Source organism: Pan paniscus, chromosome Y, assembly GCF_029289425.2.
Source record: "Pan paniscus chromosome Y, NHGRI_mPanPan1-v2.0_pri, whole genome shotgun sequence".
Classification (NCBI taxonomy): domain Eukaryota; kingdom Metazoa; phylum Chordata; class Mammalia; order Primates; family Hominidae; genus Pan; species Pan paniscus.
The window spans coordinates 30,643,723-30,665,260 of NC_073273.2; the positions used below are offsets into that span (position 1 = coordinate 30,643,723).

Here is a 21,538-nt window from a genome sequence, read left to right on the forward strand (position 1 = left end):
AAGGATTGAGACTATAATTTTTATACTTCATACTTGCATGCATTGCCTGAGTCAAAAAAGCTATTACATCTAAAAGAAAACAGTGAAGCATATCATTTGACATGAAGTTTTATCAAAATGACACATTAGCCTACCCCCTTTTTCACAAATATTTAGAAAAGAATAAATTTAAATAAGATTACAAAATAATTTAGTAAATAAAGAATAGTACAACCAATAAAATTTTAATGAATCAGGGTTATTAGTACTTAGTAGCCCCTACAATGTTTTAGAAACTATTCACAGTCATTTACACACATATAATTAATAGCTGAGTCTAAAATATATAACACAGAAATTTGTTAATAATGACAAATTGAAATATTTACAATTATATTAAATGACATTAAGACCATCAGAAATCAAATGTTTAACATACAGTAACTAAATAAAGACAAGTAATGATAACTTTATTCAAAAGTTTGATTACTAGCAAGAGAGAAAAATTAATAAAATTTTTCAGCAGTGAACCAAAGATACACACTGTATGACAGAGGGGGAAAATAAATGGCAAGGGTTTAGGCCTAACGATATCATTCATTTTATGAGAGCAGAAATTCAACAGGTCATATCTTTTAGGACACTAAAATGACAGTAGAAATTCTAAATTGTACTCAACAAGTAATATTTAGCCATGCACAAATTTTGTTTCTTTAAATTAATTTATAAAATAAATAGAAGATTCCACGAATTATTTTTGTGAGGTCAAGGACATACTAAAAGGAAGCACAGTGACTAGAGTCAAAAGACTTGAAATAAGATAAGTCATTCTATCAACTTAATGTTTTACAAAAACAGTAGTTCTCTTTGTATCTAGGTCAGTTCTGTTCACTGCAGTTAAGTATATATTTTCAAAAAGGCACATAAAATTTTAAGTATCAAAAGAACTACCCTTTACAAGTGACTATTACTACATATTTGAGAGAGATGTTTTGATGAAGAAATGGAATATCTCATAAGATGTGGTTGTATGCTGCCCAATGCCTATGAAATATTCTACTCATGTGTGCACTGCATATTTGTGCTTTAAGAAGAAAAGGCTACATATTTTTTAAATATTTTAGTGTAGACAAGTAAAAGTTCTCAAGAAGTTACAAGAACCATGAAAATAATGAATACAGTTTAAAAATATATAAGCACTTGATGAAAGCTAAAGTAAATCAAGAGAATAAGCCAGAGAAGTAATCAAACTGAAAAAAAGTGGTCCCTTCAGATACTGATAGATTACAAGGATGTCAAGTCTGTGTGCTGTCCACCTTCCTCCAAGGGAAAATGGAATAAGCACAGAAATAACATGACTACAGACATCTCAAATGTGATATTTCCCAAATATTGGAACCAAGTTAAAAACAGAAGAACACAAGTAAATAAAAAGAAATTTCTGAAGAAAAACTAGGCCACCATTTTCCATATTAAAATAGCATATTTGAATCACAGCTCAGTAGAATGTAAAGAATAAAAAAATTAAGAAAATGTATAGGTGAAACACTAAACAGAGATAAAAAGATTAGTAAAGCTGAATAATGAATAGAATGAATATAACCAAATATAGTAAAGAGAGATGACATATTATAAGATATAGTTTTAACAAGATAAAAGCTGGGATGAGACGCTAAACATGTTAATTATTTCATTAGAACAAAAAGTATGAATGAGGCAGAGTAAATAAGCCCAGCCAGATCCAAGATTTGGGAAAAGAAAATCTTTCCCTCTATGGAAGCAGCCACAAGTATACATTGCAGAGGGCCCAGATCAGAGAGGAATGAGAAGTGGTTGCCATTCTTGCAATCAGTGTTATGTGTTTTCTTGCAGCTGAGGTTTATATAACTGTTCTAAGTCCAGTAAATTGTCTATAGTTGCACAGCTATTAAGAGGCTGAGACGGCAGTCAGGACCAACTCTGCTAAATGTTCATAAACCACTCTATCTCGTGGAACTTCTCTGGATCTTGGAGACTCTGGAGAGTGACACTTCTGCAAAAAGAGGCATAATTTATTTGAGATTTTTATCCATCTGTTATTATCCTTTACCATTAGGAACAATCTCCTCTGAAAAATGCTTCTGAACCACCTTAGAAGGTCTTTTAATAGTTTGGGAAAGTGGGGCAGGGCAAGGTGGCTCACGCCTGTAATCCCAGCACTTTGGGAGGCTGAGATGGGTGAATCATGAAGTCAGGAGATCAAGACCATCCTGGATAATACGGTGAAACCTCGTCTCTACTAAAAATACAAAACAGTAGTCGGGCGTGGTGGCAGGTGCCTGTAGTCCAGCTACTTGGGAGCCTGAGGCAGGAGAATGGCATGAACATGGGAGGTGGAGCTTGCAGTGAGCCAAGATAGCACCACTGCACTCCAGCTGGGAGACAGAGCAAGACTCCATCTCAAAAAAAAAAAAAAAGTTTGGGAAAATGGCTGAGGGTTGAGGTTAGAAATCCAAGGTAAAACATTATGTTATTTATTTTACATCATAGAAGAAATCTGAAAACACATAGAATGCATTCCACTATTCATAATTTTTTTTGAGTAATTTCAGGCTATGTTTTTGACATAGACTAAGTTAAATTACTGTGCCAGAGACAATTTCATCTCTAAAAGAAAGAAGATCTAAAATAGATCTGCAAAGATACATTTTCTCCTGCTGCAATTTAACTAAACAGCTGAGTGCATCTTCAAGTTGTACTTTGAGTTCAGTAAGATAAATCTGTTTTTTAAGACTCCAAATCTAGCACTAACAATGGGTCAAATCCCTGCAACAGACATGAAAATCACAGAGCTAATGCGTTCCTCATCCTGAAATTCTCGCTGCCAGCACAGCAGTCTGAAGTTGACCTGGGTCAATTGAGCTCGGTTGCGGGGAGTGGAGTCCACCATTACTGAGGCTTTAGTAGACAGTTTTCCCCTGACAATGCCAAGGAGGCTGGGAGGTCTGGGTCAGGTGCAGCAAAGTGGCTGTGGCAGACTGCTTCTTTAGATTCCTCCTCACTGGGCAGGACATATTTGAAGGAAAGGTAACAGCCCTAGTTAGAGGCTTACACAGAAAACCTCCATCTCCCTGGGACAGAGCACACGGGGGAAGGGGCGGCTGTGGGTGCAGCTTCAGTGGATTTCATCATTCCTGCCTCCCGGCTCTGAAGAGAGCAGCTGATCTTGACTAGAGGGATTCTGCCAGCACAGTGCACCAGCTCTGCTAAGAGGCAGACTGTCTTCTCAAGTGGGTTCCCCATGACTCCTGACTGGGAGAAACCTCCTAACAGGGGTGGACAGACACCTCATACAAAAGTGCTCCAGCTGGCATTGGGCGGGTATCCTCTTGGGATGAAGTTTCCACAGGAAGGAGAAGGCAGCAATCTTTGCTGTTCTGCAGCCTTTACTGGTGATACCCAGGTGAACAGGGTCTGGATTGGACCTCCAGCAAACTGCATTGGACCTGCAGAAGAACGTTGCTGTTAGAAGAAAAACTGACAAACAACAGCAACATCAACAGGAAGGACCCACCGCCAAAAAAAACCCCATCCAAAGGTCATCAGCCCCAAAGTAGATAAATCCATGAAGATGAGGAAAAATCAGCACAAAAATGCTAAAATTTCCAGAAACCAGAATGCCTTTTCTCCTCCAAATGATCACAACCCCTCTCCAGCAGTGGCACAAAACTGGATGGAGAATGAGATTGAAGAATTGACAGAAGTAGGCTTCAGAAGGTGGGTAATAATAAACTACTCTGAGCTAAAGAAGCATGTTCTAACCCAATGCAAAGAAGCTAAGTATCTTGATAAAAGGTTACAGGAACTGCTAATTAGAATAACCAGCTTAGAGATAAACATAAATGGCCTGATGGAGCTAAACAAAGGCTTTAAGATATATGGGACTATATGAAAAGACCAAACCCACGATTGGTTGGTATACCTCAAAGTGACGGGAAGAATGGATTCAAGCTAGAAAACAAACTTCTGGATATTATCCAAGAGAACTTCCTCAACCTAGCAAGACAAACCAACATTCAAATTCAGGAAATACAGAGAACATCACTAAGATACTCCTTGAGAAGAGCAACTCCAAGACACATAATCCCCAGACTCTCCAAGGTTGAAATGGAGGAAATAATGTTAAGGGCAGACAGAGAGAGAGGTCAGGTTACCTACAAATGGAGGCCCATGAGACTAACAGCAGATCTTTCTGCAGAAACCCTACAAGCCAGAAGAGAGTGGGGGCCAATATTCAACATTCTTAAATAAAAGAATTTTCAACTCAGAATTTCATGTCCAGCCAAACTAATCTTCAAAAGCAAAGGGGAAATAAAATCCTTCACAGACAAGCAAATGCTGAGGGATTATGTCACCACCAGGCATGCCTTACAGAAGCTCCTGAAGGAAGCACTAAATATGGAAAGGAAAATATGGTACACCACTGCAAAAGTACACCAAAATATAAAGACCAATCGATACTATGAAAAAACTGCATCAACGAATGTGCAAAATAACCAGCTAGCATCATGATAACAGGATCAAATTCACACATAACAGTATTAACCATAAATGTAAATGGGCTAAATGCCTCAATTAAGAGACACAGACTGGCAAACTGGTTAAACAGTCAAGACCCTTTGTTGTGCTGTATTCAGGAGTCACATCTCACATGCAAAGACACACATAGGCTCAAAATAAAGGGAAGCAGAAATGGCATATGAAAAGCAAAAAAAAAGCAAAAAAAAAAAACAAAAAAACAAGACAAGGTTTCAATCCTAGTTTCTTATAAAACAGACTTTAAAACAAGATGAAAAAAGACAAAGAAGGGCACTGCATAAAGGTAAAGGGATCGATGCAACAAGAAGAGCTAACTATCCTAAATATATACCTACCCAACAGAGGAGCACTGAGATTCATAAAACAAGTTCTTAGAGACCTATAAAGAGACTTCGACTCCCACACAATAATACTGGGAAGTTTTAACACCCCACTCCCAATATTAGACAGATCAATGAGACAGAAAATTAACAAGGATATTCAGGATTTGAAATCAGCTCTGGACTAAGTGGACCTAATAGACAACTACAGAACTCTCCATGCCAGACAAACAGAATATACATTCTTCTCCAGGCCACATAGCACATATTCTAAAATTGACCACATAATTGGAAGCAAAACACTCCTCAACAAATGCAAAATGATGGAAATCATAACAAACTGTCTCTCAGACCACAGTGCAATCAAATCAGAACTCAGGATTAAGAAACTTACTCAAAACCGCATAAATACATGGAAATTGAACAACCTGCTCCTGAATGACTACTGAGTAAATAACAAAATTAAGGGAGAAATTAAGTTTTTTTTGAAACAAATGAGAACAAAGAGACCATGTACAAGAATCTCTGGGACACAGATAAAGCAGTTTTAAGGGGGGATATGCTGGCACTAAATGCCCACAACAGAAAGCTGGAATGATCTAAAATCGACACCCTAACATCACAATTAAAATAACTAGAGAATCAAGAGGAAACAAATTCAAAAACTAGCCGAAGAAAAGAAACGACTAAGATCGGAGCAGAACTGAAGGAGATAGAAACAAGAAAAACTGTTCAAAATCAATGATTCCACTAGCTGGTTTTTTGAAAAGATTAACAAAATACATGGACCACTAGCTAGACTAATAAAAAAGAAAAGAGAGAAGAATCAAATAGACACATTAAAAAATGATAAATGGGATATCACCACTGATTCCACAGAAATAAAAACTACCATGAGAGAATACTATAAACATCTCTACACAAATAAACTAGAAAATATCGAAGAAATGGATAAATTTCTGGACATGTACACTTTCCCAACACTAAACCAGGAAGAAGTTGAATCCCTGAATAGACCAATAACAAGTTCTGAAATTGAGGAAGTAATTAATAGCCTACCAATAAAAAAACACTGAGAACCAGATGGATTCACAGCCGAATTTTACCAGAAGTGTAAAGAGAAGCTGGTAACATTCCTTCTTAAACTATTCCAAACAATTGAAAAGGAGGGACTCCTCCCTAATTCATTTTATGAGGTCAGCATCATTCTGATACCAAAACCTGGCAAAGACACAACCGCAACAAAAATCTCAGGCCAATATCCCTGAGGAACATCGATGTAAAAATCCTCAATAAAATACTGGCAAACCAAATCCAGCAGCACATCGAAAATGTTATCCACCATGATCATGTCAGCTTCATCCCTGGGATTCAAGGCTGGTTCCACATATGCAAATCAATAAATGTAATCCATCACATAAACAGAACCAGTGACAGAAACCACAGGATTTTCTCAATAGATGCAGAAAAGGCCTTTGATAAAACTTAATATCCCTTCATGTTAAAACCTCTAAATAAACTATGTGTTGACGGAAAAAATCCCAAAATAATCAGAGCTGTTTATAACAAACCCCTAGCCAATATCATACTTAATAGGTAAGTGCCAGAAGAATTCCTTTTGAAAACCAGCACAAGACAAGGATGTCCTCTCTCAGCACTCCTATTCAAGATAGTATTGGAAGTTCTGGCCAGGGTAATCAGGCAAGAGAAAGAAATAAAGGGTATGCAAATAGGAAGAGAGGAAGTCGTACTGGTACCAAAACAGATATATAGACCGAAGGAACAGAACAGAGACCTTAGATTGCAGGGATATGGAGGAAGCTGGAAGCCATCATTCTCAGCAAAATAACAGGAACAGAAAACCAAACACCACATGTTCTCACTCATAAGTGAAAGCTGAACAATGAAAACACATGGACACACGGAGGGGAACATCACACATCGGGGCTTGTCAGGGGGCATAGTGAAGGAGAGCATTAGGACAAATACCTAATATATGTGGGGCTTAAAACCTAGCTGACAGTTTGACAGGTGCAGCAAGCCACCATGGCAAATGTAAACCTATGTAACAAACCTGCACATTCTGTGCATGTATCCCAGAACTTAAATTATAAATAAATAAATAAATCTCCAGCAAGGAAGGAAACCAGAGAACAGGTTAGAGTCCTGCTATTCACATCTGAGTACACAGACTCAGTCCCCAACTCTCTTATTTTTATTCTGCCAGCTATGACCTGAATATGAACATAACAGACACACAAGAGTTCCAACACCTGACAATCTGCTTCTGCCCAAGAAGAGTGCCCTCCCTTTTGTCCATACGGCAACTCATGGTACTGAGAAGTGGCATGGGGCTGCCCAGATGAGATGATGAGAGAGGCCTGCCCTGGATGGACCTGTCCTGGGCTGCTCTGTGTTATCTGTAGGTGCACCTGGCCAATGGCCAGGGGTATCAGGAATGAGGGCTGAGTTGATATCTGTGTTATCAGACAAGGTTTTTACACTGAGCCTTTGTAAGGCTAGAACTCAGAATTATCAGGGCACAATGAAAGGACATCTCACTCTCTTGAGCATCTCTCACCAACAGAGGTGAATACAGAGCTGTCTCAAGAATGTGGGTTCCTGGTTTCTTAACTGCTGTGGGGTTCTGTCACCAGGAAAGTGTGTTAAACTCTTCAAGGTTCCATCCACTGGGCCCCTTCTTTCTGTAAGACCTACCCAAAGGCCCTACTATGCTACTGATTGCTCAGTCTCCTCTTCCATGTGAACTCTTTATTTGTACACAGTTATGCAAACACAACTTCCCCTTAATTCCCTGGAAAGGCCTACATGCAGCCTGGGTTCCAGGATATGAGACAGCTGGAACATAACCTTGTTTTTCTTATCATCTCTAGGACCTAATAAAAGTCACTCTGTATTTGAGGCTTCCCCAGCCTCCTAGCGTGCACAGTGGGGATAATGTTATCTACTTCCTAGGGAATGTATCAGAGGTATATAAGATAAAACATAAAAATCGTTGTGTGGTTTCACCTGTAAATAACACACACACTTAGAGGTGGAAGCATTAGGAGAATAGGTGTGAGGTAGCATGGGCCACAACTCAAGTAGGCCTGGGGTCTAGCAGTGTAATCTTGGGAAAGTCACTTCCCCACTGGGCTTCAGTTTCATTCTGAAACTGAAGTATGAGGTTGAAATTAAATGTAGATATCATCCTCTGGCATTGATATTGTTTAGCTGTCTGCCCCCACACAAACCTTATTTTGTATTATAACCTCCAGGTGTTAAGGGAGAGAACTGAGGGGAGTTGATTGGATTATGGGGACGGGTTTTACTCATGCTGCTCTTGTGATAGTGAGTTCTCACGAGATCTGATGGTTTCATAAGGATCTGGTATATCCCCTGCTCTCACTCACTTCACCTGTTGGCCACCATAATTGGAAGTTTTCTGAGCCTCTCCCACCCAATCTTGAGGAACTGTGAGTCAATTATCCTCTTTTCTTTATAAATTACCCAGTCTCAGGTATTCCATCATTGCGGTATAAGAATGGACTAATACAAGCATTAAACTTTCTAGTGCCTTCTTATTATATATAGAATTATATCCATGTGCCTTATCTCACCTATGTTGGGGAAAGCCTTCACAAAGTCTCCCAGCACTAGGTGGTTAGTGACTCAGTTTGTAATTAAACAAAATGGCCTACTGCTTGATGTCAGTAGTATGGCACTTGGGTTTTGAGAAAAATGGCATCTTGTTGTAGGTTGGCCAACAGGAGATAGAAGTCCAGCTCAAATCGGTTTTCTTACATAGGCTTTAAGGTGTTGATTAAAAAAAGCTTAAGAAGTGGGCTCTGGATTAGGAGGGGATTGCTGGAAGAAAAGTAGTAATATGGAAAGTCATGAGACATGCACAGTCATCTCCTCTTGCTTCCTCACAGGTCACATGAATATTCAGGGAGAGTTAGTATGAAACATGCAGTGGAAATTTGGGCTCTAACATCAGCAAACTCATTCTCCATGGACTTCAGTTGACCATATTGGTTCCAACAAATTCCAGCCAATTTTTAAAAATCTTATAAGCAGAGGAAACGTAAGTGTTTCAACAAGCTGTTTCTTATCTTTCATTCTAAATATCCAATTTTTAAAGTCTTTTTTTTTTTTTTTTGATAGTTTGGAGGCACAAATTCAGCTTTTGTCGAATGGAATACACAATAGTGTATGACTTTTGTATTAGTTCAGGCTGCTATACCAAAGAACCATGAACTAGACAGCTTATAGACAACAGGATTTAATTTCTCACACTCCTAGGGGTTAGAAACTTGAGATCAGGGTATTAGCATGGTTGAGCTCTGGTGATGACTCTTCTGAATTTCAGACTGCACACATCAAGTTTTATTCTCATTTGGTAGGAGACAGACATCCCCCTGGGGTTTCTTGTATAAAGCCAATAATCTCAATCATCATGGCCTCAACCTCAGGAGTTAATTACAACCTATCTCCTTATAGCATTACACGGGGGGTTACAATTTTAATACAAATTATTGTAACTCTCAAGATTTTTTTTAAAGCTGTCATTATTCCTCCTACTGGGTTTTTCCTATTTGCTTCCTCAGTCTTTCCCTTTCTTTCTGTCTCTTTTTGTGTGAACCTGTTTGCCTAATTTTGTCTCTCAATTGTATTCCTCGAACAGAGGAAGCAAGCTCCAATGCTATGAGATGCTCTATGTACAGACGCACATAACAAAGAACGGAGAGAGTGCTCAGGCCAGTAGACAGAAGTAAGGTCATGCTCTCAGTCTACACTTAACCCTGCCAATTTTCACAAGCATGAGCTTAAAGTCTGATGCTTTCCTGGTCCACCTTCAGTTGAGATCACTTCCGCAATCTCATAAGGGACGTGAAGGCAGAGGCAGCTAACTAAACTGTGTCCAGATTCTGGTCCACACAAATTGTGATATAGTATATACTATTGAAAGGTGCTAAGTTTTAGGGCCATGTTGTCAGAAGGAGCAGATATCTAGCCTCATCTCCCGAGCCCCAGGATTCTCCATGCCTCTGCTTATCTCTTCCTCAGGCTGTCTGTACCATATTGGTCCCTTTCTAATCTCTGCCAAACTCACACCTGTAAGACTCTTCACCAAGGGTGGCTTCTTGCTGACACATTCTTGTGCAGAGATGCCTCCCTGTTGTCATTCTCATCATGGATTAAAGATCACCTCAGTGAGGCCTTTGGGTACCCACATGCAATGACTTTGCAGCTCTTCTCAACATTCTACTTTATATGATAGTCCTTGCTCTTTTCTTTTATATATACTTGCTTTAGTGCTTTTGTCGAGCTGTCTTCAGACTGTTCTGTCCTCAGAGGGGCATGCAGCCATGATGTAATCATTTTCTGTGCTACATGTTGGGCCCACCAAGGTAGCTGGCAAAGGGTGAGTGCAAGGGAAAAGAGATTGGCTAAGTGGGCAATGTGGAAACTGTCGATAATAACATGAGGTGTGTGACTCTTACTTGCTCCAGCTGCTCCGGCAAATCTCAATAGGCACCAGAAACACAGCAGGCTGTAACCACCTCAAGGCCATCACTAACACTGCAGCCCCATGCAGGAACATTATGGAAAAAAATCAGGTACCATTTTTTTGCGTCCTCAAGACACTGACTCTTTAGAGTTCCAGGGGACAAAGGAGCAGGATCAGAAGGCTCCAAGTACAATGAGTGACCTTGGAATCCTCCATTGCCCTCTCTTTGCCTCCACCATTTGGGGTGTGCTATTTACTCATGAGGCACCCTCCCCTTATCCAGGGAAATTATTTAAAACGACTTTCAAATGAGGAGCTCGAAAACCCAACAGGAACTGGCATTTTCCCGTGACTTCAGAGTCAGGGTCCAGTGCTGTGGCACGTTTAGCTCTATCCCATCTTTATCTACCCAAAATCCCTCTGGAGTGGCCATGCCTCTGCGTGATTTGAAGGGCCTCAGGGAGTAGAAGCATTTTTGCAGAGTCTCAGAGCAAAGAGTCTTAGTTCACCAATGAAGAACCAAGGCTGGCAGACACTTATGAGTATGTGAAACAATCGAGGTTACCCACTTCGAGCACCCCTATTTATGAGGAAGAAAACAGTCTTTTCTGTAGCCATTGTCTACATTAGGCTGAGGTGGAGCATAGCTCGTTTTACTTCCAGCTCTCCACAGAGGTGGATGCAGAACCGCAGTCCTGTCCTCTTGAAACCGACCTGGAGAGGACCTCAGGTGAAGCACAACCCTGGAACTGCTCATTCTCTGTGCCCCTGGATATGTATCTAGGGAAGCGGATGCCCTTGCCTTATGGCACATCTGTCCACCCAGCTATTCATTTGTAATACATGGCCTTTAATACTTTGAAGTGAATTTATTTTCACCTAATTTGTTGAGAATTTTTATCATAAAGCGATGTTACCTTTTGGAAAAAAGTTTTCTTCATCTATTTAAATGTTATGCTTGATCCTGGGTCTGTCATTCTGATCAGAAGCTGACAGGTGCATCCATTCCTAGAGAAGAGCATGAGAACGTCAGATCTCACATTCCGTGAACATGACCTGCTTATGATGTCCACTCTCAGTGTCTGACTCCCTGAAGTAAATTGTGGCCCAGGAACTGTCATCTGCTGTCTTCACTGAATTATGCCAAATGTCTGAAAACTGCATTATATATACGTGATGAATAAATAAGCCCTAACTACAACCTCTTTAGCTATGTCTGAGTGTGCCTGGGGCACACTCAGAGAGATAACAGGATCTCTCTGTTTCAAGGACAAAGTTCAGCTAACAGGAAGCTCAAACGCCCTTTACAAATGTAAGAACATGTTTGTTTTCTATATAATTGTCCAATTATAGAGGGACATGAGTCATTGTGACATGAAAGACCTTCTGGGGTGAAAGAAGAGAAAAAAAATAATAAATACGAAAAATCAGAGCATGCCCCAGCAGCCTTTCCACAAAGCCAAGCATTAGGGATCCACTTTTCATGTTTTATGCCATTCATTTCTCACAAAAACCATATAAGGTTGTGGGGGAAAGTTAAATATTCAATTTGAATTCAATTGAACATGGACAAAAGCAATGGTCACTAAGTCCCAGAACAGGTTGCATGAGCCGCTTGAAGCATTTGTCCAGCACTGTTTTGGAGAAGTATCTGTTTCAATCTATTCCTATATGTTATTGAAAAACAACAGACAATTGCAAAAACAAGTTAACCTTTTCATGTTCCTTGAGCCCAGTTGTGAAGAGCCCTTGTGACTGGGCCTCATGCCAAACAACTCATTCCAAAAAGAGCTAGGGCCCTAGGCCACGCCGAAAGTTCATAAGACCTCTTCTTGTCTGTGCACGGATGGGTGACCTACTCTGGAGTCGAGGCTATTGCTTCCCCGTCTGGTAATGAATCCTCTGCAGTCTGGTAAACGTAAATATGTATATATGTTTCCCTTCTCCCCTTCCCATTGCAATTTGCTTATTATAGCTGCACTGCCATTTGCATGAGATAAGGCTTGTTTACCCTTAAAGGTTTTTTTGTGTGTGTGTTTTCTTCTCCCCTTGCACGTCTCTCGTACAGAACAGAGGCTCATTTTACAATTCTCTATAGAGAATTGCAACTGCAAATTGAGGCTGATAAAGATGCACTGGTATCCTAAGACACAGTTAGTAGCTGGCAGAGTCACCACTGTGCCTTGGAGAAGACATATGCTCAACTACTACACAGCTGGTCCAGAAACTATAGAGTGGTGGGGAAGTCCTGGTAAAAGTTGAGAAAAATGTTAAAGAAGAAGAGAGTTTGACCCTGGAAGGTGCTGTCAGGGACTTTGTCAGCTTCTCCGTTGTGCCTGGTTTGGCGCATTGGCATCATTCACACCTCTAGGTTCAGAATAGACTCATTTCCCCTTGGGGAGGGGACAAGACCTTTCATGGCAAGACCATGAAACACCAGAGGCCTGGAATGTGGAGCTCAGATCAGGAAATCCCCATCCTTCAGAGATTTGGGCATGTGGAGGACATGGGTGTTTATGGTGAAAAAGATTTTAGGACTCTGATATCAAACTTAATGTGCAGGTAGAGAATAATTAAACCATGAATACATTCAAGGCCTTCACGATATCATATCAGCTGTAAGACAACAGCACCCACTTGTATTAATAATCTTTATGAAGAACATTATCCCAGAGAATTCTCAAAAAAACATTCTCAGTCTACAAATGAGAAAACAAGGCTCTGTGATGTCAAATGGCTGCTCAGAAAAACACAGGTAAGAATGAGAATCTTCCACGGTGAGGGTTGCATGAAATTCCCTTTAAGCTACCTGAGGCTCTATGTCTGTCCCTGACATAGAGGAAAGGGCATGGGGAAGCCTCACTTTCTTTCTATTTTAGAGACAGGGCACAGGACAAGATACCCTAAAACAACCCTTTTGACTTAAAGCAACTTAACTGGGTCTTTTAAAACCTTAAAAGGAGTCTTGAGAAACAACTACAGCAACCCCACACCTGACAAAGGTGTCAGTGCTCGGGGACTCCAAGGTGAGAGAAACCCCTCAGAGGGCCAAGGAATTGAGCAGGTTAACTGAGGGAACAGAAAATCCAAATAGGTATAAATCAACTGAAAGGTAACTCAAATATATCAGTTGAAAAATTGAAATAGAAACATAATTTTTTGCCACATAGATAGCAGATTGACAAAAAAATTAAAAGAATGTTAACATCCAAGGGGGTCTGGATACACAAAAGTAGATAAATTCAGAAACTACTATTTACAGTATACCTTTCACAACCCTTTTGGAATATATTCCGGCTTTACCTATTAAAACTTTACACTTTCCCACTCTTTCACTGAGTAATCATTTTCCTGGGAGACTATAATCTACAAGGGATTAGTAAATGTTGTGAGCTAGATTGCATTCCCTTCCTAAAAATTATATGTTCATGTCCTAACACCTAGTGCCTCAGAACGTGACTATATTTGAACATATAGCCTCTGCAAATGTAGTTAAGTGAATTAATTGGGGTGCATCCTAATTCCAGATGACTGGAGCCCTTATTAGAAGAGGCAGGAAGGACAGAAAAGCACAAGAGAAGATCTTGTGAACAGAGATAGAAGATGATCATCTACAAGCCAAGGATGGAGACCTCAGAGAAACCACACAGCCAGTAGCTTGAGGTTGGATTTCTAACTTCCAGAATTGTGAGACATTCCATTTTTGTCGTTAAAGAACTTCAGCCTGTGGTACTGTATTACGGAAGTCATAGCAAACTGTTACAGCCTATTAGGACACAGATAAGATATTCCCTGTAGCGGCCAGGCATGGTGGCTTACACCTGTAATCCCAGCACTTTGGGAGGCCAAGGCGAGTGGATCATGAGGTCAGGAGATGGAGACCATTCTAGCTAACATGGTGAAACTCTGTCGCTACCAAAAAAAAAAAAAACACACACACACACAGAAAAAAAATTATCTGGGCATGGTGACAGGCGCCTGTAGTCCCAGCTACTCAGGAGGCTAAAGCAGGAGAACGGTGTGAACCCAGGAGGCGGAGTGCAGTGAGCAGAGGCTGTGCCACTGCACTCCAACCTGGGCAACAGAGCAAGACTCCGTATCAAAAAAAAAAAAAAAAAAAAAAAGTATATTCCCTGTAACATGGCTAAAGTGGAAATAGAATTTACTATGTCAGGCTCAACCAGTATTAAAAGGCTAAATTACTGAGGGAAAGGCTCCACTTATGGAATCTTATGAAGACATATGAGGGCAAATCTCCTGTCCTGATGAGGCTATAGAGGTGGGCTCTGGGAGACACATGTATAGAGTCTCATAAGACCCTTTTGCATAACTCCCACTTTTTGGGTAAAACCTCTCTCTGGTAACAGTGTGAACTTCTAAGACTTAGAGAAGGTCTGGCAAGGCAATGAAGCTGCCTGCTACAGGAAGTATCTGGGGTGGGTAGATATAACAATAAAAATAATAGCAACATGCAAAGATACTCACAACCTAATGTAAAGTAAAAACAACACAGAAGTGTTTCTTTTGACATTCCTGCAAGCATATGACTGGTTACCGTGCACCTAAGTTGCCATTATGGACTAATGGAGGCCAGATTCCTCTGGGAAGGAACTGTGGGTACTTAATGGAGAAAGCCCTAAACGGTTTCTGGGGAATCCTCACATTTGGGTCATGGTCCTGGGCTTCCCTGGTCTTTTCCATTTGGAGACCTCTCTGTGCCCACCTTGACTCCAGACTAGCACGGGCCATGGTTGTTGGCATGGTGCACCTGCCTTTTGTTCAATGAGATAGAGTAGTTGGACTCATCAAACAGCTCCTCAGGGATCTCCTGAATAGAGTTCTGCAAAGAGAGTGCCTGGAAGCCTGGCCAAGAGGCATCAATGGCATCCTGGCTTTCCCCGCAGAGGAAATTCCAGTTAGAAAGTCTACTCCCCATATCAGGCACATAGGAGCATTTGCATAGACCTCCAGCCAGGGAGAAAACAAGATGACAGCTTGAAGCCTTAGAATAAACATCTGAACAGACAAAGGTGATCCCCAGCACTCACCTTCCCCTCCTGCCAGCTGTAACCTGTGGTGTAAATTTGACAGGATTTTAGCCTCCCAATATATGGAAACCTGCTCCTGTCAAGAAAGGACCCATTATCTCTTTCTTTCCCACGAGACGTGGCGATGAGGAGGGGTGTGTGGCTACCGAGATGATATCAAAGGTGAGGCCTGGCCTGGATAGGCCTGCCATGGATGGCCTTGTGTTATCCATGGGTAACCCCTTCCAAATGGCCAGAAGAGCCAGTGGTGCAGAATGAGCACTGTCTCCATCATAAAAATAAGTTTCTCAGTTCAAGCCTTCCTGAGATGAGAGCCTCAGAAATTCAAGACATAGTAGGAGAACATCTTGCTGTCTTCACACTCTCCTTAGTAAATACAAGGTTGTCTCTAGAATGAGGGCTCCAGGTTACCAGAGTTCTCAACTTCCTTTGAGTTTGTAACTAAGGAAGTGAGGTCACTTCGAGATTCCATCACCTGCGCTCCTGTGTGGGAAAGGCACGAGGGGAAAAGAAAAGGCACCCACAATAGTTTTAAGGATAAACAGCCTTTATCCCAAGTGTATGGCAATGCAGACATGATAAGCAAATAATATAATAAGCAAATTGCAATGGGAAAGAGAGAAAGAAAATATATATATGTATATTTATATGTATATTTTATATATATATACATATATATGCATCTATATATGTATATATACACATTTATATACATATATATATGTATATTTACACTCACCAGACTATGGAGGATTCATTACCAGATTGGGAAGCAAAAGCCTGGGCTCCAGAGTCGGCCACCTGTCCATGTACAGAAAAGGAGAGGTCTCATGAAACCTCGGCACAGTCTGGAACCCTAGCTCTTTTCGTAATGAGTTGTTTGGCATGAGGCGCAGTCACAGGTGCCCTTCACAACTGGGCTCAAGGAACACAAAAGATCGACTTGTTTTTGCAATTATCTGTTGTTTTTTCAATCACTAACGTATAGGAATGGATTGAAAGGTTTCTCTGAAACAGCGTTGGATGAATACCTCAAGGGGCTCATACAACCTGTTCCAGGACTTGGTGACCATTGTTTGTGCCCATGTTCAATTGAGTTCATATTAAATATTTAACTTTTCCTCCACCTTAGATTCCCAATTCTCAGAACCATGTCCACCACCACAGGGCCTGGCTGGGAATATTGTCACTCATAGAGTTTAGAAGATGCAATGCTGGTCAGTGGTGATGCTAGGGTGTTGGATGAGGACAGCTGGGACAGTCCCTCCAGGTTGAGGGAGGAGTTGGCCTCTCTTGCGGGGTCCTTGGCATGTCATTGCCCCTTTGGGCCTCTGTTTTCTTATGTGGAAAATGTAGGAATGATGAGCCTGTTGGGCAGGCCTCACAAGGCGATCATGGGGCTCAGGGAGAAAGAGAATCTGAGGGTGCTTGTGTCTGGCTCATCCTGAGAGGGATGACGGTGACAGCAATCATGACAGCCACATGAAACCGAGGTGTTAAGAGGCCTTGTGAGGTAGTTGGTTCCCACCACACTTTCCAGTTGAGGAAAGAGCTCAGGGAAACCCGACTGCATGCCCAAAATGACACATCCAGGGAGTGTTGGACCTGGGAGGGAGTCTAGAGTCAGAGCTCACTGGAGGTGGTCAGAGCACTAGACAAGCTGACTCAGGCCACTTATCCGTGTCCAAGGTTAGTGTGGCTGAGGCACAACTGAAAGAAGCATATTTTCACTGACCTTGTCCCTCATCCTAGCAGATGGAGACCTATAAGTTGTCTACCCTGTAGCGGAGCCCCAGAGAGCCCAGATGAAGCTGTGACAGCAGAAGGTGAATGTACCTGTAGTGGGGAAGGGCTCCAGGGTTTCAGGGAACAGAGCTTATTTCTCCCAGCTGGAGACCTCCAAATCAAAAAAGCAGAGGGGCTTTCTACTCCAGCCCTTTTCTCCTGGGGCTGCAGTGCCTAAAACACCTTCATTAGACAGACCAGAGGAAGGCCTGGGAGAGCTGGGCTCCCTGTGGCTTTTAAAACAGGTGGAGCCAGGGACCACATGACCTTGTGGCTTATTAAAATCCCACCAAGGAGGTAATTATGGTGAGGTTAATGGCCATAGAGGACAGCTAATGGAAAGACATAGAGAATTGGGAAAAGAGAGCTGAGGGTTTTCAGCTACTCCAAGTGGGTAACCTAGGTAGAGGGCGCCAGGAGGCAGGGGTTTATAAGATTTCAGGGGACAGGACTTGGGTGGGCACCTGAGAGCAGGTGCTCCTCACCACTACCACTCTGATGGTGCAGGTGTCATGCCCTCTCTGGAGACATTCCTCACTGACCTGGTGATGCTGGACATTGCCATGAAGGAGTGTGTGGATGTGAGTGAGCCTGGAGCAGACGGGTCAGGGACCAGGATCCTGAGGTCTGGGAGAAGAGAGTCTTGAACTGAGTTCCTAGATCTCAGTCCTTGCCAAAATTTCTTGCAAGGGCCTCACAGCCCTCCCCACCCCGTAAACAGGGTATTTTACTCATGAGTGATGGAGGCTGAACAGCAGCCATCAGTCCCACTCCCTGAGTAGTGAAGCTGCAGAGCTGCAAGGCCTCTTTTGTGCACATTCTCTGACCCTGGTGGCTCTGTTGGTGGTGAAGCTTGGAAATCCCAGGAAATGGAGGCTACTCATGGACCAGCGGACCTTTCTGATGGTCTTTGGCTTTCTGTCTTCCAGAGAAATATGATCAAAACCCAGAAAAACACAAAGGTGAGCAGTAGCTGAAGTCCTCACTTTGCGGGAGGGTGGAGGTGGAAATCAGAAATCACCCTGGGCAGGACATTCCCTGGTCCCGTCTTCCACATCTAAGATTTATTGAAAGGGAGTAATACACAGAGAAGGAGGAGACCTATCCTAATGCAGGGTGCAGTCAGGGGAGTGAAGTTGATGACAAGTTCCTAGAGGGAGGGCTGTTTACATTCAACTCTGAGAACAAGTTAGGGCTGCATGATATTGGAGGAGAGGTGACAGCCTCTTAAAAGAAACACCCCATAGACCAGCCCTGCTCCCTTCTTCTTTTATAAGGCCCCTACAGAGTCTCTCACCCAGGCCCTGTCAGCATCCTGTCTTTCCCTCTGTCTCCAGAAGATTAAAGTCCTCCAGGAGATGCAGCGGTTCCAGATAGCTGGAAACAATCATCATCTTCAGACTCAAGAGGAATTTCTGGCTTGGTTCCAAGCCTGGAGCAGCACAATCAGAATAAAAGGCAAAGACCTAGCAGATGAGCAGAGGGCAGGAGGGGAGCCTGTCTTGCCGCCAGCCTCACACAGCCTGTGGCCATGGTTCCCTGGCCGGCATCAGGCCCTGTTGCAGCTGGACCCCAGCTGCTGGGGAGGAACTGGGGGACCTGAGGTGTGGCTTCTGGAACCTCACAGCTGTCACTCTTCTCTGAAGTTGCTATCCATGAAGAACAGGCTGTGATAAAATCTCAGAGCCCTTAAGTGCCTGTTGTTGGAATTGCTTTCATGGTTCACTGAAGTTTGTACTAAGCATGGGCTCTGGAAGTCAGGCTGCTCGAATAGGGTCCCAGCCGCACCATTGACCAGCCCTGCGAGTGGGGCAGAAAGCTCACTGCTCTGGCACTTGAGGCATCACGTCGTAAATTTAATGCACCCAATCCCCTTTTCACTGTTACCTACCTTTCTCTATAATCACCATGACCTGATCTCTGCTAGCATTTTTCTTAAAATGGATAAACATATGTTATATAGTATACATTATTCTTCCTCATGATTTTTTTGCTATATTGTATGTTTCCACTCATAAGAGATATTTAGAGCAGTTAAGTTCATAGAAACACAAAGTAGAAGAGTAGTTCCCAGGGACTACACAAAGGGCAATGGGAAGGGAGTGCTGTTTACTGGGTACAGATCTTCAGTTTTAAAAGATTGAAAAAAAGTTCCTTATGAACGTGGACAATCGTTGCAAAACAATGTGAATGTATTTAATTTCTTTAAACTGCACACACACAAAACAATACTAAAATGGTTAATTTTATGTATTTTCATATTTTACTAAAATGTAAAAACTACTTTCTAAAATGAACAGACTATAGCTGCTTGCAAATGGTGGGTGAATATCACAAATGTAATGTTGCATAAAAGACAGTAGACATGCCAGCTTGGGCAACATGGTGAAACCCTGTCTCTACCAAAAACACAAAACAATTAGCCGGGCATGGTGGTGCAAGGCTGCGGTCCCAGTGACTCAACAGGCTGAAGTGGAAGGATATCTTAAGCCTGGTAGGCAGAGGTTGCAGTCAGATCATGCCACTGCACACCAACCTGCAGAAAAGAAAGAAAAAAGAAGAGAGAAAGAAAGAAGGAAGGAAAAAGAAAGAAAGAAAGAAGAAAGAAAGAGAAAAAGAAAGAGAAAGAAAAGAGATAAAGAAAGACAGAAAGAAGAAAAGGAAAGAAAGAAGATAGAAAAGGAAAGAAAGAAAATAGATGTACAAGTATACATACTATATAATTTCGTTTATATAAAATACTACAATCAAATAAAACTGAGGTTCTGACTTCCACTAACTGTGGAGTAGCTTGTTCAACTCTCACAAATAACGATGATGAAACTTGAATAAAATATATTATTTTAGAAAAACGCCTATGCATAATACATATATGACATATGTGTTTAACAAGTGAATGAAGATTTCAGCTATGCCCACTGTAGCGGAGATAAGCATTGGTTTGACACTAGCCCAATGAACCCTGTTTATAAAACAAAAGTCTTCAAGGTAAAACAACAAAATCCAGAGTTTCTATCTATAATTGTCATTTATAGTTTCTAGTACACAATTTTAAAATTCATAAGACTTGTAAAGAAACGTGAAAATGTAATCCATACACAATATCAAAAGCGGGCAGTAGAAGCTATCCTAGGATGTTGCAATCAGCAGACAAGAATTTGAAGGCAGTTTTTATGAATATGTTCATGGGGAAAAAAGAAAATATTCTGTTCATAAACAAACAGATGTGGAACTTCAGCAAAGAAATGAACTTATATATAAAAAAAAAAATAGATAAGGAAATGAAAAAAAATTTTGAGTTTGTCCACAGATTTAAAACAGAAGACACAGCAATAGAAATTATCAGTCTGGGAAAAAAAAGTACAAAAAGTTTAAAGGAAATGAACAGAGTTCTCGAGACCTGTGGAATGATTGAGTCTAAGGAGAAGGGAGAGACAAAAAAAAAAAAAAAAATTAAATAGGGAACAAAAGCAAATCAAAAACTAATAGCGGAATACTTCCAAAAACTATCCAAATACCTAAATATTTATATCCAAAAGGTCAATAAATACAAAACAAAATACAAATAAAACCACAGCAAGGCCATATCGTGGTTTATGAAACAGTCAAGGCAGGAATTTTGCTTGACTTGCTATGATTTCTAATTGCTACTATTTATGGATACTATGGAAATAAATAGTAAATAGAATGGAAGATAGGTTATTCTCAGAGTTTTTTTTTTTTCTTTTTTTGCAAAGATGACTGTTATTAAAGGTAGATGACTTTCCAGCTGTCGAAAGGGGCGTGGCAGGGGAGGGGCGAGGAGAAGGGTCGGGGCTGAGGGAGGGGCCCTGCAAAGGTCTGGGCGCGCCCAGCTCTCCGCGAGCAAGCGTTATGGCAATGCTGGGCAGGCTGTCGGAAGCTCCCGGGCTCTATCTTGTCAGAGAAAAATCAAACTTCAGGCACACAGTCGTGCAACTGGCACGTGGGGAGACTGTGTCACAATTACAAGTGAGACCACCTGCCCTGGCCATGCTGTCTCCTCGCACGCAGAAGTTTGGGAACAGATAGGCTCCCCACAGCAGGGAGGAATTGCACTGGAAACATGGAGGGGCGGAGGAGAAGATGAAATTTTCCCCGTAGTGTTGGAACTGTAGTCTCAGAGAAGATGAAACTTACCCCGTAGTGTTGGCACTGTAGTCTCAGATCCACTCCCAGCCTTTTTGTCGCGACAGTCGGACTATAATCCCAGCATGCGCTGGGCTTAGGGGCGGTGCCCAGCCCTGGAGGAAAGGTCAACAGGGTGGGTTCCCTGGCATGGCATCCTGGGAGTC

The 21,538-nt window shown here is 41.7% G+C and overlaps 1 long non-coding RNA gene across 1 annotated transcript; it reads right to left on the minus strand.

The window, feature by feature from the left end:
- Positions 1 to 433: 433 nt before the first annotated feature.
- Positions 434 to 21,485, minus strand: LOC129395600 (uncharacterized). The gene is made up of 3 exons (XR_010111373.1): positions 21,384 to 21,485; positions 11,310 to 11,400; positions 434 to 3,464 (listed from the first exon to the last, which is right to left on the minus strand). It is a non-coding gene; the product is annotated as an uncharacterized LOC129395600 (long non-coding RNA).
- Between the last annotated feature and the right edge of the window lie 53 nt (positions 21,486 to 21,538).